This window comes from Frankliniella occidentalis, unplaced genomic scaffold (genome assembly GCF_000697945.3).
Source record: "Frankliniella occidentalis isolate FOCC.00 unplaced genomic scaffold, Focc_3.1 Scaffold20, whole genome shotgun sequence".
Taxonomy (NCBI): domain Eukaryota; kingdom Metazoa; phylum Arthropoda; class Insecta; order Thysanoptera; family Thripidae; genus Frankliniella; species Frankliniella occidentalis.
Genome location: NW_026267150.1, coordinates 513,342 through 513,876, shown reverse-complemented (window position 1 = coordinate 513,876; position 535 = coordinate 513,342).

The window sequence follows — 535 nt, the reverse complement described above, 5'->3', positions numbered from 1 at the left end:
GTAGGTCAGATTTGGGAAGAAAGGAACATGAAAGGAGAAGTTGAAAGGTAGGTAGGGAAAGAGAGATGAAGAGATGGGGAAGAACAAGGACGCGAATGTGCAGGTGCAGCTACGTTCAGATGAAAGATGACGCAGAGTGCAGGTGGCGGGTGGCGTGCAGTTTGTACAGTAGTACAGTAGACGGAGGAGCAGAGGTCCTGGAGCAGGTGACCGTTGGGCTGCCTAGGCGCACGGCGGCGCTTGTCGCGATACCAGGGCCAGGACGCCGCGGGCGTGCCCACGATGGCCCTTCCTTATCACAATCGCCACCTCGATCGCCACCCCCTTCTCTCGCACGGCACAACCCGCCCCATTCCCCATTCCGTCACATTCCCTTCGCCCACCGAGTGCAGCGCCGAGGCGGAGAGTGGCCAATGGTCCAGCAGAGTTCGGCAGCCTCCCCTGGGGCAAGCGGCAGGCAGCGGCAGCAACAGTGCAGCAGCTGAAGGCTGAGGCAGCAGACAATGGAGGCGGGCTGGTCGGAGGGGCGGGGAGG